General features: G+C 46.2%; 1 protein-coding gene across 2 annotated transcripts in view; it reads left to right on the forward strand.

Moving 5' to 3' along the window:
• The first annotated feature begins 5,765 nt into the window (after positions 1-5,765).
• HRH1 (histamine receptor H1) overlaps positions 5,766-21,125 on the forward strand; it is a 201,836-nt gene continuing 186,476 nt past the window's right edge. For both annotated transcript variants that reach the window (XM_084989502.1, XM_021071109.2), the window contains exon 1: positions 5,766-5,866. The gene's annotated coding sequence lies outside the window, so the exon portion shown is untranslated. The remainder of the gene's footprint in view (positions 5,867-21,125) is intronic.

Here is a 21,125-nt window from a genome sequence, read left to right on the forward strand (position 1 = left end):
CTTTTATCCATTGCTTTGTCCCTTGAGCCCTTCAATCTTGTTCCTGCCACAGGACCTTCACACTCACTATTCCCTGTGCTTCGAACATTGCTCAGGGAGCTGAGGAGTCACCAAGGAGGCACCTATTTCAGCCTGAAAGGACAGGGATGACTTCCAGGGAAGAAGCCACCTAAGGTGGGAAGCAAAAATGACTTAGCCATGGAACTTTGGTCAAACTGAGGTCCCAAACCTGCCCAAAAATGAAGGATGAGGAAGAGCTGGTTCAGAGAGATGGCAGGGGTGGAGCAAAGATCCAGAGCTTTGGAACACAGGGACATGGGCAGAAAAGCCGTGCAGTTCCATACTAGGGGAACCAGGGTTCCCTCTTCCTCTAAGTATCCTCAGGCTGGTCCCCTCCCTTCAATCGGGTCTCTGCTCAAATGCCACCTCCTCCCAGAAACCTTCCCTGACCCCCTTAGCTAAAATAAAAATCCGCCCCCCTTTCTGTCCCCTAATTCTGCTTTATTTTTCTTATTCTCAGCACTCAGATGTTTAATAATTTGTCTATCTCCTTCATTATAAGGAAGCTCCAGGAGAATGGGAACTTCTTCTAGTTCACTGCTGTGTCCCAATGCCCAGAACAGTGCCTGACACACAGTAGGAAGTCATATATACATGAATGCATGAATATGAACGGCCAGGAAATGACAGTGTAACAGCTGTCAAGAACACTGGCTTTGGGGTCAGACAGCCCTCAGTGTGAGTCCTGGCTCTTCCACTCTCTCTCCATGCAGTCCTGAACACGGTACTTAAATCTCTGTGCCTCAGTACCCTCACAAAATTGTCGTTAAAGTGAAATGAAGTAAGACAAGGGAAGAACAAAGCACAGTGCCTGGCCCAAAATGAGCAAGCAAAAGCCAGCAAGTGTTATGAAAGCAATGGTCCCGGAGATGCTCTTTTAGAAGGACCTCTTTAATCAAGGTCCACCACCGCCCCCACCTCCACAACCCAGAGCTCTGTGTATTGGGGGATTTTTGTCTACCAAACTTTGCTTGATAATTAAGCCCTCCTTTGTATGAATCAGATGTGGCTGCTAATTAGAGCTCCTGATTAGCATGAGGTAACCAGGGTGACAGCACTGAGCTGATATCATTCCAGGCAAAAGCAAAGCAATGGGGCATTTGGGGTGCCCAGCTCACCCCGATGGTGAGGAATTGTGATTCCCTCTGTGCTCTCTGTAATATGGCAAAGAGGTTCTGGATGCCCCATCGGTACCTCCAGGGACCCTCTTTGGTTCAGGGCCACAGGTGTGGCCTGTACCTCCATCAGCTCACAAAAGGTTTGGCTGTAAATTTGCATTTTCTTCTCTTTAAAATCAAAGCCATGCAGAGTGCTCCTAGGATCAAACTTCCTTAAAAGTAGGGTGAACAGAACCCTTACTCAAATTAACAAAAAAGGTCATGTAATTGGCTCAGGATCTTGAAAGTCAAATTGTGTGCACATATCTTTTCTTCAGATAAACCCGTGACAGAGGAACTGCCAAGTTAATTTTTAAGAACTGTATGTTTTAAGACCACTCATACCTACTGCTAAACTCTTTTCCAGGACAATTGTGTCCATTTTCATTCCCCCAGAAGTATTGGTAGTGAAAATTTCACATACCCTTTCCAAAACCAGGTCTTTTATTTTCAAATATCTTCCAATTTCACAGCAAAGACATCTTAATATTTGAGTTTGTGTGTCTTTGAATTTCACTGATGCTGGTCATTTCTCCACATGTTCTCTTTCAAATTTCATTCTGTGAATTTATAGTTCATAGATATTTTGGTTTTGTATCTCATTTGTGTTTTTAAAATATATTGGGAATAATAACTCTTTATCTTATGCATGTTGAAAATATACAGTAAATCTTGGGCACCTAAATCACAGGATACAGGTATAGATGTATAGGTGTAGGTGCAGATGTAGGTGAGGAGGTAGGGGGACAGGTAGGAATAGATATAGGGGTAGGTGAAGGTATGGATGTAGGTGTAGGTCTAAGTATAGATGTAGGTGTAGATAAAGATATAGGTGCAGGTGTAGATATAGGTGTAGGTATGGATATAGATATAGGTGTAGTTGTAGGTACAGGTGTGGATGTAGGTGTAGGTATAGATGAGGATGTAATTGCTGCCCCTTCCTCTTAGGGTTGAGGACTCATGATGTGATAAGTGTAAGTGCTTAGAAGCAGGCCTGGTGCATTTCCAAGCTTAGGTGGAGCCATTCTTAGGACTGGCTTTCTGAGCCCCAACAATGGCGCCCACCAATTACTCCCTCTGGGTCCTCACAAACCATCCTTTTCCTGATCCTCTTACAACCCCCCTGGGACACACCTTAGGCTCCCCGAGCTATTGTGGGACTGCTTGGGGGAGCTGCTCCATGGGCTGTGGGCAGTGGTAGCCATAACAACAGTGCTGATGATAACAGATCTACTGTGGACCTACTGAGCAGGAGGCCCTGCGCCAACACTTCTCAAGCACCTTCTCACCTAAGGCTCAGGACCCCCCAGGAGGAGCAGACACTCCTCACCCTCACTCCTTGGCTTCCCCCCGGGCTCCCTTCCCACTTTCATTCTTATACACACTGGCTCCCCACATGCCTTCACCTCCTGTCTGTGCCACTCTTTTATAACGGGAAATACATAACAAACTGTAATTTTTAAAAACCACCAGGCCACGTGGGCTTGCCACTGTGGAGGAGGACAATTTACTGACAAGAACATTTCATTGCAATGCACATACAATTAAGGACTGTGCATATTTTGCTCTGGAAAGAAGTCTTAGTTAAAAAAAATGCTAATAGGGACATGGGGGAGCCCAGCCGTGATGGAGAGAATCACATCATAATGCCGTCATCTAAGGAGAAATCAGGGGCTCCAGGGACATGCTCCCTGGAGGTGTCATCTGATATTTTCAAGGAGATTTTTTAGTGTTTTCCTTGAGGTTTGAGTCAGTTCAGATCTGAAAGAAGCAGACGCCAAGACAGAGTTAGAAGTGCAAGAGATTTGGGGGATAAATGCCTGAATGGCACATGGGCAAAAGGGCAGGAGCAGGCAGGGAAACACTCAGGCACCTGTGCCAGGAGAGGGGGAAGGAAGGAAGCTAGGGTGGGAAGAGCCTCAGGCTGTGGGACAGGCCCAGTGTCATGGCTGTCATGAAAGGAGCCCCATCTGGAGAACTGCCCAGGCCCCAGCTCGGAGGAGGTCACCATGCTGGGTCCTGACCAGGGCTGCTGGGGGAGTGTGGACTTGAAGAAATGCTGCAACTGGAGCTGGAGGCTGATAGCCAGCTCCATTCTCCATAGCACATCTCAAATTACAGGAATGGGGGTGGGAGGGCAAGGAAAAGACAGGTACATTTCTGAAAGCCTTCTACCTGCTCAGCACTTTCTCCTGGAATGCTGTTTACCCACCACTACCAACCTGCAAAAAAGGTACAGGTTACTATTTCCATTTATAAATGAGTACATGAAGGCTCGCTCAGAGAGGGACAGCAATTGCCCCAAGGCTACGCAGCTCTAAATCAGGGGATTGGACACCACAGCAGCCAACTTGGGTAGAGACACTCATAGGGCACCAGGCGAAGGTCTAAAACCAGGCAGAGTTTAGGCTGGAGGGCCATCAGGAAAAACCTATGGCATGGACATTGGGGCCTTCTGATTCTTTTTGGCTAAAGTCTCAGGAATTAGCCCCACCTCTTCTGCCAGCCCTTCTGGACCTAACAGTGGGCTGACCCAGTGAGTCTGCAGAGGGCTCCAGAGTAGATCTGTATGGATAAGGAAGTTTACACAGATCATGACTGATTGCACCAGCCCAGAGGCCCAGAACACAGAGTACTCTGACTGTGTCTTCAGAAGAAGAAAGTTTTAAACCAGCAGTGTACACGAGGGTCAGGTAGGGTGCCAGAGCAAAAGCTTATCCTTAGGTCCCATCTCAAACATTCTTATACAAGAAGTCTGAGCCAGGGCTCAGGAACCATCTCCTAGAAAGGACTCTGATGGAAAAAGTTGGCTGCCAAGCACAGCAAGAAGCACTATTTAAAAGAATCCGGGAGGAGTTCCCTCTGTGGTGCAGTGGGTTAAGAATCCAACTGCAGCAGCTTGGGTCACTGAAGAGGTGCCATGGGTTAAAAGATCCTGTGTTGCATAGGTCACAGCTGCAGCTCAGGTTCAATCCCTGGCCTGGAAACTTCCATATGCCATGGGTGTGGCCATCAAAAAAAAAAAAAAAAAAAAAAAAGAAAGAAAGAAAGAAAAAGAAAAAAAGAAGAAGAAGAGAAAAATAATCCAGAAACCTAAACTGAGGGACATTTTACAAAACAACTGGCCTATGCTCTTGGAAAATAACAAGGTCATAAATGACAAAGATGGAAGAATTTTTCAGATTAAGGAGCCATGACAACAGAATGCAATGCCTTATTCTGAATTAGCCTTTTTTCTTTCTTTTGCTGTAAAGGGCATTAGTGGGACAATAGTGAAATTTGAATAAGACGTGTAGATTAGATAGTAATGTACCAGTGTTAATTTCCTGATTTTGATCAATCAATTGAGGATATGTAAGAGAGTGTCCTTGCTTTCATGAAATGCATGCTGAAATACTCAGGAGTAAAAGACAACATTTCTACACTATACTCTCAAAAGATTGAGGAAAAATAATAATTTACACATATGTGGTATGTGCATACGTGTGGTGTGTGTCGGGTGAGAGAATGATGAAACAGGCAAATGTGGAGAAAGAACACTTGAAGAATCTGGGAAAAGGACATACACTTTATACTTGTTTTGCAAATTTCTAAGCATGAAGCTCTTTAAACAATCTAGGAAAAGCCTGGACATCACCTTCATTTGATGAGAACCACATAGCAGGGCTGCGGGATGGGGGTTTCTGCTGGATTGAGGAGTGGGCGAGGAGAACTGGACGCACAGGCTTGGCCTGGACCAGGACCACTCCCAACTCAAACACTCCCACCCCTGTAATTGTCCTTCTTCTTCTGGAAGCCCCTCTTTCATGTCTCAGCCCAGAATTCACCTCCTTGGAAACTTCCAGGCCCACCATTGCCCAGGCTGTGTGCCCCAATCCCCCACAGTGCACTCAGAACTGCGGGGTCAGTGTCCTCCCCTGGCTGTGCCCTCCCCTGGCTGTGCCCTGTCTTCCCTAACCCCCTGCCCGGCAGCCTCTGGGGGACGGAGGGGAATGGCTGTGTTTCACGGGTCTTCAGGTCCTGACATGATGTTTGCCAATGCACAAATGAGATCTGCCTTTGATTTCTGAGTCCTGAAATCCAGCATTTCATGACACACACTGCCTAACCAAGCCCCGCCCAACCTCTATCTCTTTAGTACCCATAGAACCTATAAGATAGTGGTACCCACACTTCTGAGTCAGGCCCTGTAAGGGTCTTCCTGCCCAGGGCTGTTTGAGCCAATAGAAGAGACCAAGTCTGGTTGAGAAGCAGAGGAAAGTTTACTCTTTGATCAAAGAAAATAGAGGCAAGAGGTTGCTCTAAAGCACAAGCTTTACCAGACAGGCCAAGGGCAGGGCTGCCTTATAGGGAATCTCCTCAGTGGGGGGCGGGGAGGAGGAGGTGGAGTTCTCCTGGGGCGAGTACAGCTGGGAGGCTGCTGTGCAGGGCAGAGCATTGGGCGCGGCGTCTCCGCACTCGGCCCGCCACTGCAGCCATCTTGGACTGAAGGGCGTGGGAGCGTCTGCACACGGCCCGCCCTGGAGCTGCGTGTGGTGTCCTGCCCGCAGTGTGCACCAGGAGCTGTGGTCTGAAGGGCCGGTGGGAGCCTCTACACACAGCACCCTGTGAGCCAGTGAAGCTACATTAAGCACAAAGGAGAAAAACAGGTTAGACTTTATTTTATTACCCAGCTGCTGTTATTTGCCGGGAATTGTTGTTGGGCTTTGCCTGACTGTTTCCTGCAGGTTGGGGCGTTGTCATATCATATCTGGGTGGAGGAACAGAACGGCTCTCCAGATGCCCTTAGGTGTGTCTGATTGTCACCAGGCCTCCAGCCTGACTGCTGGCATCCCCGAGTGGCCCCCATTGGTCTAACCTTTTGGAGACAAAGGAAACCAGACAATTTAAGATCTGTGGCCCCAATATTAGCAGGAGAATAAAGGTCACGTGTCAAGTTTTTGCTGAAAATGGAGGTATCTCGGTCTTTGGCTACGGGCAATCCACCCCTGATGTCCAGGCTCTGCTGGGGCTGAATCTCCTTACTCACACTCTTGGAAGAGAAGCTTCAGGTCAGAGAGAGGGGGTCACACAGGGAGTCAAGGGGTTGTTGCCCCAGGTTGCCCTGTGGAGTCTGGGGCTTGGGGGTACTCTTCCCTCTAGTGTGATGCACCCACAAAGTGACCCCCGCAACTTCGGGATAGATAGGCTAGAGTCACTGGGTGGGATTGTTGCCAAAACTCAGCCCCTATCCACCAATACCAAATAGAAATGCAGAGACAGAGTTTCGGGCTAAGGAGGAAAACAAGTAGCTTTTATTGCTTTGCCAGGCAAAAGACGACATAGCAGGCTAATGCCTTAAAGACTATGCCCTCCTTTGGGGAAGAATTGCAGGGCGTTTTATGGTCTAAAAGGAGAAAAACAGGATTTCAGATAAGAATTAGGATTGGGGCAAACGTGTTCTTTCTTTGGGGGAAATCTTAGTCCTTGAAGCTGGTGTCAGGAGATCCCGGCCTGATCCTAGTGGTGGTCTTCTGGGTTATTGCCTAGAATAACAGTACTTGTGAAAAGGGAATATTGATCAGAGATGAGAGCAAACTAGGAATGTTTCTGAAAAAATCATGTGTTTATAATCTTTAACACATAGACAATTGCATTCATTGTGCCTACGTTTTAACTCACAGGTGATTGTGTTTAGGGTGCAATTCAGTGAGGGAGAAGCACAGGAGTGGCTCCAAGCTGTTCAGTTTTAAAGTGTTCATTTCTAAAAGAAGCATAAGGAATGTAACTTTTCTCTTGGGTGTATAAAATGCCTACATCATTAGGTGTATCCCATGAGAGGGAACCAGGATCCTGCTCCAAGGCTGTACTGTTGTTGCTTGAATGTTCCTCCCTTTTCTTTGAGTCCCTCCCTTCCCTGATCAGCAACTGTCAGAACCTGCCCCTTGGAGCTCAGGGAAGGCTGTGGAGGCTAAATGAGGCCCATTTCCTAAAAACAAGAAGTGGGGGACACAGAAAGGGTTTTGTGCCCATGAGCCCCCCCAGGACTCTGCTCATTTACAGCATCCATCCACTTAGGGGTGAGTTGGGCTTGTGGGCCACCAGTTTGTCAGGGCTTAGGTGCACCTGGTCTCCTGGCCAGAAGGGGTGGAGGGTCAAGTGGGTGGGTGCAGCAGCACCTGGTCACCGTGAGGCCTCTCTTGGTTCCTCCTACCGGGAGGACACACTGGGGTTGTTCCATTTCAAGGGGGTTAAGGTGGCCCTTCTTCTGGATTTGGGGAATGGGTCTACCATACAGTTCAAATGCACTTAGCTTTAACTCACCTCTCGGGCCTCGCTGCGGGAAGAACAGGGCAGTCAGAGAAATGTCATGGAATTTTCTTGTGTTTCCTGACATAGCTTGGCTAAGGCCCATTTCAAGCTCTAACCGGATCCCTCTACTTTCCCCAATGCCTGGGGTCTCCAGGCTGAATGAAAGGCCCATTCTCTTTAAAGGTCCAGGGCCCTCATTATCTCCTTTATCACTTGAGATACAAATGCTGGACCATTACTGCTTTGTAGGGATCCTGGGAGCCCAAACCTGGAGATTATTTCTTTAGGAATGCCTTAGCCATTTCAACTGCCTTAGTTCCAACAGGGGTTGCATCTATCCAGGCAGAAAATGTGTCTACAAACACCAAGAGATTCCTGAAAGTGCCTAGTACGCTTGGCATGACATTGAAAACTATCTTCTTGTCTTTCCCAGGATGTGTCCCCCTGGTCTGAATGGGGGGTCTTGTGTTGGGGTTGTTACTCTTCATACCAGGAGTTACCATGACCTCAACTCATGAGATATTTAGGGATTCCCTCCTGTAGTGAGTTCCTTGATGAGCCTCCCTGATGGCTTGACAGACTGCAGTTGGGGAAAGAAGTATTGCCTGTGTTGATTAACAGGCCGCCCGTGGCCTCTTAGATTTTTTTCAGGATTTGTCTAATTCTTCCTTTGTGTAGATTGGGAACTAATCGAATGGATCTAGTCTTCAAGGTGTGAGGGGTAGTTTTAAGTTTCTGGCTCTAGGGCCACCCTTTTGGCAGTTGGGTCCACCTTGTTTTCCTTTATTACCACTGCACCCTCTTTTGGTGGCTCCTACAGTGGATGACAGCCACATTTTTTTTTTTTTTTTTGGAAGATGCACTGCTTCTAAGAGCTCAGTATGCTTCAGCCACGTTTCACTGTTTATTCTCTGCAGTAAGCAGACATTTTTGCTTCCAAATAGCTCTCTCTGTGTGTGTGTGTGTGTGTGTGTGTGTGTGTGTGTAGGATGGCAGATGCATACCTGGAATCTGCAAACATTAACATCTTCCCTGTCCCACATTCTAAGACTCAGGTGAGGGCTATCGGCTCCACCTTTGGGCAGAAGTCCCTGGGGGAGGCGTCTTGCTTCTCTGACTTGGGTCTGGGTGGTCACTATGTGTCCCACCAGCCTTTTTTCCTCGCATAAAACTGCTCCCACCTGTGAAACCTTCCTCTTTGGCCTTTGGGAGGGGCGACTGGAATAGATCTTGTCTGTGGTTCCTATACAGTCTTGCTACAGGGGCCCTATTTCTGTGGGTGGGAGGGTGTCAGGATTGAGCATGTGGCAGGTTTCTGTGGTAGCCCCTGGGTTGTCTAAAAGCATAGCCTGAACTTGAATCAACCTTCTGGGGGAGAGTCCTTCTGTTCCCTTAGAACTGACCAAAGCCTGAACCGGCTGAGGGGCCCAAGTAGTGATTGGCTAACCAAACATTACCTTTTTAGCCTCCTTTAGCAGGGTTGTAACAGCTGCCCGTAGGCAAGGAGGCCAGCCCTTAGTGGTTTGATCTGGTTGTTTAGAGAAATTAGCAACCATCGAGTAAGGGGGTCCCAGTTTTTGAGCTAATACCCCAAGGGTGAGTCCCCTTCTCTCCTGAATGTAGAGGTTAAAAGGTTTAGCTAAACCTGGGAGTGCCAGGACAGGTACCTGAGGTAACAGATGTTTTAGCTCTTGAAAAGCCCCCTCACTTTCTGAATCCCACTCAAAGGGAAAAGAATCATCCTTTCAGCTTTTCATATAGAGGCTCAGCTAGTGGACATAGTTTGGGACCCAGATGAGGCAAAACCCAGCCATTCCCAAGGAAATCCTTAACCTGTCTTCTAGTTTTAGGAGAGGTGAGGCTGCAAATGGCCCCCTTTCTTTCCTGGGATTGGCTTCTCTGCCCTTCTGTGAAAATGAAGCCTGGGCCTGTCACCCTAGTTTGTGACTTTGAGCCTTTTTCTTGGACGTCGTTTATTCTATGTCAGCTAGGTGGTTCAGGGTTACAATATTCTTGTCAGAGGCCTCCTTAGTAGGAATGGCCATCAGGATGTCACCCACATATAGGCCTCCAGATGTGGATCTGTTAGGTCTTCAGCTAAAGTTTCCCCAAAGATGGTGGGGGACTTTTTGAACCCTTGGGGCAGGATTGTCCAGCAGTATTGTTGTTTTTATTGCAGGTTTGGGTCCTGCCATTCAAAAGCAAAAATGTCTTGTGGCTCTGGGGCTAATGGAATACAGAGAAAGGCATCTTTTAAATGTAATACAGAATCAGGTCCTAGAGGGCGGTAGAGTAACCAGCCGGGTGTAGACACTGGGGACCACTGGGTATGTATCCTCAGTGGCTTCACCAACTGCCCTGAGGTCCTGTACCATCTGATATTCCCCACTAGGTTTCCTTATGAAGAGAATGAGAGTATTGCAGGCTGATTGGCATGGTCTAGAAGGCCCTAGTCAATTAGCAATACCTAACAAGGCCTCCTGATGGAGAGGATACTATTTTCTTTTCTTTCTTGTAATTAAAGTATACTTTATTTACAGTGTGCCAATTTCTGCTGTACAGCAAAGTGACACACACACACACACATTCTTTTTTTATATTATTTTCTATCATGGTCTATCCCAGGAGACTGGATATAATTTCCTGTGCTATACAACAGGACCTCACTGCCTATCTATTCTAAATGTAATAGTTTGCATCTTTTAACCCCAAACTCCCTGTCCATCCCACTCCCTCCCCTCCCCCTTGGCAACCACAAGTCTGTTCTCTATGTCTGAGTCTGTTTCTGTTTTGTAGATAGATTCATTTGTACTTTATTTTAGATTCCATAAAGAAGTGATATCATATGGTATTTTTCTCTTTGTGACTTACTTCACTTACTATGAGAATCTCTAGTTGCAACCATCTTGCTTCAAATGGCATTATTTTGTTGTTTTTTTTTTTTTTTTTTTTGGTCTGAGAAGTATTTCATTGTATATATGTATCATTTCTTCTAATCTACTCATCTGTCAATGGCTATTTAGGTTGTTTCCATGTTTTGGGTGTTGTGAATCAGGTTCTGTGTGGGGCCTGTATGTCCAGGTTTTAGTGAACTGTCCCCCTATCACAGGATGGACTCCTACAGCTTGTCCCACCCATCCCTGGGCCCAGCCCTAGAGATTTACTCCAAGGAGGTCAACTTGCTCTGTCTGGGGAGGTTTGTCCTTGGCCATTAATGTTATTATCTTGTGCCCTTTGTCTAAGGGGACACCAGTATCCCGTTTATATCCTATCAGGTGAGTAGTAGCCCTGATTTACGTAAGACTACCTCTTCCTGGTGGGGGTATAGGGCATGGCGACATAAAACAGGAAGGAATGGGTGAGAGTGTGTTCATCCAATTTACATTCTCATGGCTCTGTGAATGCCTATTCTTGGGGCATTTCTGATTCCCTCATAATTATACAACTCTTGTGACATACTTTGCCTGATCTGGTGCTCAGAACTGAATAAATGGCACCAGTGTTGACTAAGATTCCATGATCTTTCCCCCATGTCAGTGTCAGCATGGGGCTCCTCAGGGGTCAGGTGGAATGTCAGCTTAGGAGCCCTCTGGCCCCATCACTATTCATCTGTTTGGACCATTTGCCTTCTCAGGTGGCTGGGATCTGACATTTCCGTTCCCCTTTGGGGGAAGCAAGGCATTCTCCCTTCCTGGGTCCCTCACTGACTGAGTCCTAGTTTCCTTGGCTTATTGCCCCTTGTTGGGGGCTAGGGGTCACTCACCAGAGTTGAGAGTCTCCAGTTAGGCAGTTAGTCCAGATTCCTTTGCCAGTGAGTGATGGCTTGATGTGAGATCTTAATTCTCTGCTCAGGAATCGGACCTGGGCAGCCCGGGTGAAGACCAGCAGTTCTAGCCACTAGATTAGCTAGAGGCTGAAAGCAGAATTGCTGTGATTCTTACCCCTTCTTGAAAGTAAGAATGTTTCAAGCAGGCAGAAACTGTAAAAACAGGTACAAAGCTTATTGTTAGAAACACAGTACAACATGTGGGAGAGTGCACAGAGAACTAGTCAATTCATCTAAGGCAGAAGCAAAGCAGTAATACACACTGAAAGGCGGAGTGCAGGTGTCGGCGTCCCCCTGAATGAGGAGCACCCCAGAGAGGTGATTTAAGTCATTTAGATAGGGCAGTTCCTCCGGATCTTTGTTTTCCTTTGGCCAGTTTTACTGCTTTATTTCTAACATCTGACTAGACCCAGGGCCCTCCCTGATAGGTGCACACACTTTTTTTTTTTTTTCTTTTCTTTTCTGGGCCGTGTCTGTGGCATGTGGAAGTCCCCAGGCTAGGGGTGAATCAGAGCCGTAGCTGCCGGCCTACACCACAGCCACAGCCACACCACATTGAAGCCATATCTGTGAATAATGCCATAGCTTGCAGCAATGCTGGCTCCTTAACCCACCATGCAAGGCCAGGGTCAAACCTGCATCCTCATGGATGCTAGTTGTGTTCTTAATCCCCTGAGCCACAACGGGAACTTCCTGTGTGCACGTCTTTTGGCCAAGATGGATTCTAGAGTAAAGGGTTATGGAATGGTTATCAGGACTTACTAGGGCCTGGCATCCCCTCCCTTTTTGACCCCTAGGAGCACTTCTGCACATGTGCAGCTAGGATATCCCTGACCTTGAGGCTAGGAAGTATGTGACCTGTTCATCTTTTGCCCCTGCCGTTACCATTGTTTAAATTACCCACAGAAGACAAATTCCAGTTATTTACCTTGTGCCTGTTGTTGTTTCTCTCTTGAAGTATAAACAGGTGGCTGGTTCTAAATGTCTATCCTGGAGCCCACCTATCTGCTGCCTCTAGAAATATAAACAGGAGGCTGGCTGTAAATGTCTATGCTGGATCACACCTATCTCCTGCCGCAAGCTGACATTGGAGGGCAAAGCCCACCTTGCCTCTGGGCCTTTTTTTCCTCTGACTTTTCTTCCTCTACATCTCAGTTATTAAACACCCGGTAGGCAACCTCAGTCAGGTTGGTAGGGTGCTGAAGTTTACACCTCAAGTCAGGGGCACTTTGAGAAGCAAACATGACCTCGGGATTGCCTTCCTTTCCAGTGCCTCAGGGTCAGCAGTGGACTAGATTTGGAGGCTTCCCCAAGGTGCTCTAGGAATGCCAAAAGGGTTTTCTGTTGGGTCCTGACTGATTTCCTTTATTTTATTCCAATTGACAGGTTTCTTTCTTCCCTGTGCCTGGATTCCCTTGAGGATAATATTATTACAATGGGTCAACCTCTGTCTCCTCCCCTGCCCATTTTCTCCACTGTCCCCATGGTCCCAGTTGTATTCATCGTTTGGGACCTCTTGATTCCCTGGCCTGAAAATAGCATAACCTGCATTGTTTCTGGTCCCTTTGTTTGCTTCCTCTCCACCTTTTGAAAAGACCATGACCTTTTCTTCCTCTCTTAGGAGTACTTTGAGGAGGCTCTGGATGTCAGCCCAGATGGGGTCATAGGTCTGAAAGATTCTCCTAATAAGATTCAGGAGCCCCTCTAGATCTTCCTCAATCCCTTACTATGGCTTTTCAGTTATATAGATGAGAAATGGCAAATGGGATGTGTACCTGGATAAGCCTTACTTCAAAGGGAGAGCTCTGCCTGAATTTCATCCCCATTCTTTTGTCCAGCAGAACAGGTCCAGTTGTAAAATGACACTGTCATGTAGAGACCCACTGATGGGCCGGCTCTCCCCATCTCTCTGCTGGTGCGGAGGCCAGACTACTACCTGGAAAGATTAAATGTGAGGAGGTGAGTGGGTGACACCCCCAACTTCCAGTTCTGTTGGACTCACCCTAACAGGATATCCTTTGTTATGGTGGGTGTTTTGTTCCCATACCTAAGATGTTCTGTTTTGGATTTGTTTCCCACCACCCAGGGAGGCCATTGGTGTGATTTGTTGGCACGAAAATACCACAAGATTTGACCCGAATCAGATTTCTGGGAAATTTGGAACAAGCATCAAACTGTTAGTGAATTCTTCTAAAGAACAGAATAGAAGGCATTCACATGGGTGATTCTGCTGGAACTAGGGGTCCCCCTTGGATTTGTAATGGTCTGTGCTTGAGAGTGTCAGTCTCCCCTCAGTCAGAATTCCCATGAGGTTCGATGGGATGCATCCAGGCCACAGCAGCTTAGTCACATTAATTCCTGAACAACATGGTACATCTGTCTAAGATGGGGGTGGGGCGGGGGTGGAGAGGGGATTCTTCTCTTTCCTCCTTTCGGCTGAAAAGGAGTTTTTGGACTTCCCACCAATTGAGAGATAAAAGCATGAGGGATTCCAATGGGGTGCTCACCCAGCCACTGGGGCAGCTGCTATTCTGTGCAGGTACTGGGAGGAAAGCCCATGAACCTTAGTTGATAAAGAATCACCCAGGTTTCACTTCACAGGCAGAGGGGAAGAGCGATCAGGCAGTGTGTGTTTCCTGCTCTCACCAGCAGCTCACAGCCTCCCCAACAATGGGGTTCCTGGTCTTGCCAGTGGCTGACAAGACTCCCAGCCCACCTCGGAGAAACTAGTGCTGACCAAAAGAGGTCAATTCACTGGTCATGTACCTACTTTGGGACCCTCTCACACCTGAGTGTCCTCGATTCCTTTTCTTGAACTTAGATCAAGCATCCTTTTTTTTTTTTTTTTTGTCTTTTTGCCTTTTCTAGGGCCACTCCCTCGGCATATGGAGATCCCAGGCTAGGGGTCTAATCAGAGCTGTAGCCGCCGGCCTACACCAGAGTCACAGCAATGCCAGATCCGAGCCGCATCTGCGATCTACACCACAGCTCACAGCAACACCGGATCCTTAACCCACTGAGCAAGGCCAGAGATCGAACCCACAACCTCATGGTTCTTAGTCGGATTTGTTAACCACTGCGCCGCGACGGGAACTCCAGATCAAGCATCCTTGTTCCATTTTGTTAGGTGGTCCTCATCACCTGGACCTTTTCCTGGTCACACTTCATGACTCATGGTGCTGGTGACTTTCCTTTACCAAACTGAAGTGACCATGGAGAATGCTACCCTAGACCCCTGGAGGTTGCCAAGGAGGGCAAAAAGCCCTGGTGAGGCAGCTACTGCCTTGTATAGGGGTCAAGAGAACAGCACTATGGGCGAAACAATTAGCCAGACTGTGGTGGCTCCCTCTTGTCCACAGGTTCCCACCTTCTCAGTACTGGAAGGCCAGCTAGAGGCAGTGAGCAGATGTGTGCTTGTTTCACATCTCCAATCCCCAGTGCCACCATGTAATCCCCTCAAGGGGGGCACAGTCCAGCTTACTCATGAGGCTATGTTGTATGTGCAACATACCCAGGTATTAGGTTGCTGAACAGTGTTGCTCTGAATTTGGCCAAAAGCCATCATGCTAGCCTGTAGAGTGTCTGCAAAAACCAGAGGCAGCCATTCCCACTTGAACTTCCCAAAGCCTCCACAGTTGTCCTGCTGGAGCTGGGGCACACACCAGAGCCTAATGGATAAGTGCAAGCAAAAAGCCATGGTCTGTCCCATCTGGGTCACCAAAATTTACTACCAGCCTTGCGCCAGGAGAACAAGACCAGGTTTGGTTCAGCAGCAAAGGAAAGTTTTATTCTTTGATCAAAAGATAGAGGTGAAAGCTTAGGATATAGAGTACATGCCCTTGATGGGCCATGGGTGGGGCTGCCTTATAATATCCTTGTCAGCAAGGAGCAGGGCAGGATTCTTACAGGTCAGGTACAATCGTGCTGCTCCCAGTTCTAGGTGCAAGGTTCACCATCTCTGCACGCAGCCCACCAAGCTGAGGTGTTGGTATAACCATTTTGCTTGAGGAGCTCTGGTCTGCAGTGGTAGGAGGCCTTTGCACATGGCACCCTAGGGGCAAGTGAAACTAGACTAAGCACAAAAGAAAAGAAAGAAAAAAGGTTAGGCTTTACTAAGATTCTTTTTATATTCCCTAGGAATTATTAATGGGTTTTGCCAGGTAATAGCAGGCTTGATTACTCCTATTTCATGGATATAAAAAATAATGCTTAGTACTCCAAAAACTATTTAAGGTGCTGATCACATAAGTTGAAGATAATGCATATTCTTGAAGACAGAGATTGAAGATAGACCATGTTCTTGGATTGAAAGAATCATTACGGTTAAAATGATCATACTATTCAAGGCAATCTACAGATTTAATGCAATCCCTATCAAAATACCAATGCCATTTTTCACAGAACTAGAATAAATAATTTCAGAACTTGTATGGAAATACAGAAGATCTGGAATAGTCAAAACACTCTTGAGAATGAAGAAAAGAGCTGGAGGAATCACGCTCCCTGACTTAAGACTATACTACAAAGCTACAGTCATCAAAACAGCATGATATTGACATAAAAACAGACACATAAATGGATGGGAAAGGATAGAAAGCTCAGAAACAAACCCACACACTTATGGTTGATTAATCTATGACCAAAAAAAGGGAAGAATATACAATGGAGAAAAGAAAGCCTCTTCAGTGGTGCTGGGAAAACTGGACGACTACATATAAACGAATGAAATTAGAACATTATCTAACACTCAGTATGAATTACAGACCTAAATGTAAGACCAGATACTTTAAAACCCCTAGAGGAAAACATAGGCAGAGAACACTCTTTGACATAAACTTAAGAAATATTTCTTTGGCCCCCTCTCCTAAAGTAAAGGAAATAAAAGCAAAAATAAACAAATGGGACCTAATTAAACTTAAAGCCTTTTGCCCAGCAAAGTAAACCAGTTACAGAATGAAAAGGCAACCCACTGAATGGGAGAAAATATTCACAGATTTTATTACCAATAAGGGATTAATATCCAACATTTATAAGCAGCTCATACAACTCAACATTTAAGAAAAACCTGATGAAAAGATAAGCAGAAGAACTAAAGAGACATTTTTCCAAAGAGGAAATGTAGGTGGTGAACAGGCATGTGAAAAGATGCTCGGCTTCTCTAATCATCAGGGAAATGGAACTAAAAACCACAAAGAGATACCACCTCACAACCGTCACAATGGTTATCATCAAAAAGTCTACAAATTACAAATGCTGGAGAGGATATGAAGAAAAGGGAGCACTTGTACACTGTTGGTGGGAATGTAAATTGTGCAGCCACTGTAGAAAAACAGTTTGGAGGTTTCTCAAAAATCTTAAAATAGAACTACCATATGATCCAGCAATTTTACCCCTGGGTATACATCCAAAAAACCCCCAAAACACTAATTCGAATAGGTATATGCACCCCAATATTTATAGCAGCGTTATTTACAATTGCCAAGATGTGGAAGCAACCATCAGATGAATGGATAAAGAAGATATGGTATTCATATGTAATGGAATACTACTCTGCCACAGAAAAGAATGAAATTTTGCCATGTGCAGCAACATGGATGGACTCAGAGGGCATCATGCTAAGTAAGTCAGACAGACTTACACATGGAATCTAAAAAATACAACAAAAAGTACTGAAAGTAGGTAAAAGAAGCAGAGTCCCTTATGTAGAGAACAAACTAGTAGTTACCCCTGGAGAGAGGGACGGGGGGAGGGGAAATAAAGGGGTGAGGAAGTGGGAGGTACAAACTCTTAGGTGTAAAGAGGCTCAAGAATGTATTGTGCAACACAGGGAATGCAGCCAATATTTTGTAATAACTGTAAATGGAAGGCCACCTTTAAAAATTGTATAAGAAAATTTAGTGTTTAGGGAAAAGTGATTTGATTTTTTAAAATTTATTGAATGGATAAGTGAATAAGGCAGAAGGTCAAAGTGTTGTGTGACCACAGAGCTGACAAGGGTGTAAGTATAAGGGGTGGGTGGGAGACCCCAGGAGACAGACTCCAATTTAACTGAAGGAGGCACATTTTCCTGGTCAGGACTTTCTCCAGCAGTGGAACAAGCTGCTGTGGTAGTGAGTGAGCTCCACAGGTCTGGAGGTGTGCAAGCAGGGAGCTTCACCTTGGCAGGGATGAAAGGAAGATGACAAGTGTCTGCATACCTGGGAGGGTTGATTCTGTCACTCTCCTGATAGCAGATGGTTTCTGAGCTGGTCCGGTGGGACAAGGGACTTGGGACACCAGATACCTGAAGATAAGTATTTATTCTCTTTCCTCATCCCCTCAACCCGGCAGCATCAGCTTCCCCAGGGGAAGCAGTGGAGCATGGTAATCACCTGATTCTGGAGATGGTACTGGCACTGCTGGTTGGGGGGAGTCCTTGGAGGCTCAGGACTCTAGAAGCCCTTTCTCCCCTGTCCTTTGTAGAGAAGAAGGATGAGAGGGCTGACAGGTAATGCTTGCTGATCTGGGAAGGAAGCTACGCAAGGTGGGACAGAGACTGCTCTACCAAGAAACTTTTTCTTTACTTTCCCATTTTTGTGATGGGGAACCTGAGGCTTGGGGGCATTTAGTAACTCGCCCAAGCCTACAATTAAATTTTTTTTTTCTTCTTCTTTTTTTTGTGTGTCCTTTTTACAGTTACACCTGTGGCATATGGAAGTTCCCGGGCGAGGGGTCAAATCAAAGCTGCAGAAGAGGCCTACGCCACAGCCACAGCAACACTGGATCTGAGCCATATCTATGACCTATGCTGCAGCTTGTGGAAATGCCAGATCCTTAGCCCACTGAGCAAGGCTAGGGATCGAATCCGTATCCTCGCGGATGATGTTGGGTTCTTAACCCTCTGGGCCACAATGATAACTCCTAGAACCACATCTTTTAAAAAACTGATTTAATGGAATATTTATTGAGCTATGCATCAGGCATGGTTCTGAACTGGGGGTGGGGACAGGCTTCTTAACTGAGCTCTGCCTTCTTCCAAGTTGAATAGGTACCCTAAAGGTTGGAATTGTGGACAAAGAATGTCACCTACCATTTTAGTAAACAAAAGGCATTGCAGCCATCCACGTTTCCCAACCACTGCAGCCAACCTGGATGGTGCACCCTGAGGGGACTCGGGATGGAGAAAACAGGATACTGGGCCTAGATGGTTAAGATGCATATCAAAGAAATAATTTCAGGAGTTCCTGTTGTGGCACAATAGAAACAAATATGACTAGTATCCATAAGGATGCAAGTTTGATCCCAGACCTTGCTCAGTGGGTTAAGGATACAGCATTGCTGTGAGCTGTGGTGTAGGATGCAGATGCAGCTCAGATCCCACATTGCTGTGGTGTAGGCCGGCTGCTGTAGCTCTGATTTGATCCCTAGCCTGGGAACTTCCATATGCTGCAGATGCAGCCCTAAAAAGAAAAAATTATAATAATATTAATTTCAGTAAGGCCATACTCTTGCATCTTTCTACACATAGAAAAGCACTAAATTCATTAAATTGAGATGTGTGGTTTTTCTTTAATTAGCAGTAATCTAATGATTTTTATATTCCTGTTTATTCTGACTTCTCCCTTACCTCTTCAGAACAGTCCCTCAGAGATGTCTGAGAGGCTGCATCCTGGGCTTAAATCCTCAGTAATGCCCCAGTAAAGCACAACTCTCAACTTTTAGGTTGTGTTTTTTCTTTTTCAGTTGGCAGAACCTAGGGATGGGAGGTCCCTGATGGGGGCTCAGCTCCAATTCAGCTGGCCCAGTCTGCCTGCTTCCCCTACACTCCAGAAGAAGAAGGAGCTCCATCCCTGCTTTCTGGGCCTCCGGGGTCTGCCTAGGCCCAAGGGGGACACAACCAGGAGCAAGCGAGGCAGACAGCTAACTGGAGGCACCAGGCTCACAACCACATGGGATGCTCCCTTCCTTGGGGGATGCTCAGAGTCAGCACAGCCCATTTTCCTGTCTGCCAAGGTGGGATCTGGAGAGAGCAAACCAACAACATTTCCCTCCTCCCTCAGTACCAAACCCTGACCCTGTTCAGGTATCAGGCAGCCTCAGAATACGGGAGAGGAAGGGCTCTGCCCCAGCTCCAAAGGGTGAATCTTGATTTGTCTGTGTCAATCATGTGATCCTCTTCTTCTGGGCAGTGATTGGTGGGATTATGGGCATGGGAGCAGTTATGGCCAATGCAGTGTGAGAAGCAAGGTAGTAGGAGGGGACAGGGAATTTTCTGGTTCTTGAAAATAAGATGATGGGGGGAAAAAAGGTTAAAGAATGGATAGACTGTGGGTTGATTGATGGAGATGTGATAAAAACAATTGTAATGGAGTTTCCCTTGTAGTTTAGCAGTAATTAACCTGACTCATATCCATGAGGACACAGGTTTGATCCCTGGCCTCACTCAGTGAGTGAAGAATCCAACTTTGCCATGAGCTGTGGTATAGGTTGCTGACTTGGCTTTGCTGTGGTGTAGGCCGGCACCACAGCAAAGCCTACACCACAGATTCGACCCCTAGCCCGGGGACCTCCACAGATGCGGCCCTAAAAAGCAAGTAAACAAGCAAAAAACAATTGTAATAAAATGTTAATGGTAGAATCTAGGTGGTAGTAGATAGGTGCTCACTATACTATTCAACTTTTCTGTATGTTTGTAATTTTTCATAATAGAATGTTTTAAAAAATGAAGACTGGTATCAGCTAAATATAAATATATGCATACTTTATGACCCAACCATTTTTGTTTTAGATAAAAGAGAAATGCATGCTCATGCTCACCCAAAGGTGTGTGTAAGGGTGTTCATAGAGGGAGTTCCCTGGTGGCTCAACAGGTTAAGGATCCAGCGTTATCATTGTTGTGGCTCAGGTTGATGCTGTGGCAAGGGTTTGATCCTTGGCTCAGGAACTTCTGCATGCCATGGGCACAAACAAACAAAACAATGTTGTTTTTTGGTTTTTTTTTTTTAGGGCTGAACCCATAGCATGTGGAAGTTCCCATGCTACAGGTGAAATTGGAGCTGTAGCTGCCAGCCTGCACCCCAGCCACAGCAATGTGGGATCTAAGCCACATCTGCGACCTCCACCACAGCCCAAGGCAATGCCGGTTCCCTAACCTACTGAGCAAGGCCAGGGATTGAACCCACGTGTTCATGGATTCTAGTCGGGTTCATTTCTGCTGAGTCACAACAGGAACTCCAACCAAAGAATGTTTAAAGAAGCACTATTTGTAACAGCCCAAGACTGAAATGATCCGGTGTTCACTGATGGAAGAATGGGCAGAAAAACTGTGGTGTATTCATGCAACAGAATACTACACAGCAATGAGAACCAACAAACTACAGCTACTCCCAATAATGGGTGAATCTCACCAATATAACCTTGGCCAAAGATGCAAAAGCGAGAGAGTGTACAATTACATTTCCTTAACACATAAACAGGCTAAACCAAACTAACCTACAGGGTAGTGGCTGGAAGGGAGGACTGGGAGCTCATAGGGTATCTGGAATGTTCTGCTTGTTGAGCTGCTGCTGGGTTCAGGAAATTGAGCTGGGTGCTTCTTTTTGTGTACTTTTCTCTATGTATGTTCTTCGATTCAGAGTTTAAGATACATATGCTTGAAGAGAGACCCCCTTATGGATGTAGGACAGATACCTAAATTGATTTTTTAAAGCTTTCTGGCATGATTTGGTGATGTAGTAAGAATACTTATTCTTTTTGATTCAGCAATTCCACCTCTAGGAATATCTTAGAAAATACTCAGCAATGCTGGGCAA

This window comes from Sus scrofa, chromosome 13, assembly GCF_054392235.1.
Source record: "Sus scrofa isolate SSC_HxYL_T2T_F1_AM1 chromosome 13, Sscrofa_HxYL_maternal_Yorkshire_Landrace_v2.0, whole genome shotgun sequence".
In the NCBI taxonomy this organism is placed as follows: domain Eukaryota; kingdom Metazoa; phylum Chordata; class Mammalia; order Artiodactyla; family Suidae; genus Sus; species Sus scrofa.